The sequence below is a fragment of the Pundamilia nyererei genome, unplaced genomic scaffold (assembly GCF_000239375.1).
Source record: "Pundamilia nyererei isolate P.nyererei 1_Seehausen unplaced genomic scaffold, PunNye1.0 scaffold00004, whole genome shotgun sequence".
Lineage (NCBI taxonomy): Eukaryota > Metazoa > Chordata > Actinopteri > Cichliformes > Cichlidae > Pundamilia > Pundamilia nyererei.
The window spans coordinates 4,758,490-4,758,819 of record NW_005187405.1 but is presented as its reverse complement, the minus strand read 5'-3'; positions in this window follow the sequence as shown (position 1 = coordinate 4,758,819).

The following is a 330-nucleotide window of genomic DNA, read 5'->3' as shown; positions in this document are numbered from 1 at the left end:
TATATATATATATATGGAGAAGTCATTTTCAATCAGGACTTGACCAACCATTTTATGCAAAAAAGTATAAAAAAGCTGTGATAAACAAAGAAATGGTGGTCTCCCTTCACGTAAATACAAGTATCTGTCATTTTCGATTTATGCTGTGAAAAACAAGCTTTAATACATGTTCACTTTTCATACATTGATTTTTTTTCTACATGCTATTGCATTCTCATATGCTTTATTGTGTTGTTGTCAATAATAACTATACCATCTTCATTATAATCATCATTACTAATCTGTTGCTCGATCATCTTATTTACTAGCTTTTTGTTTTTGAGACAAAAT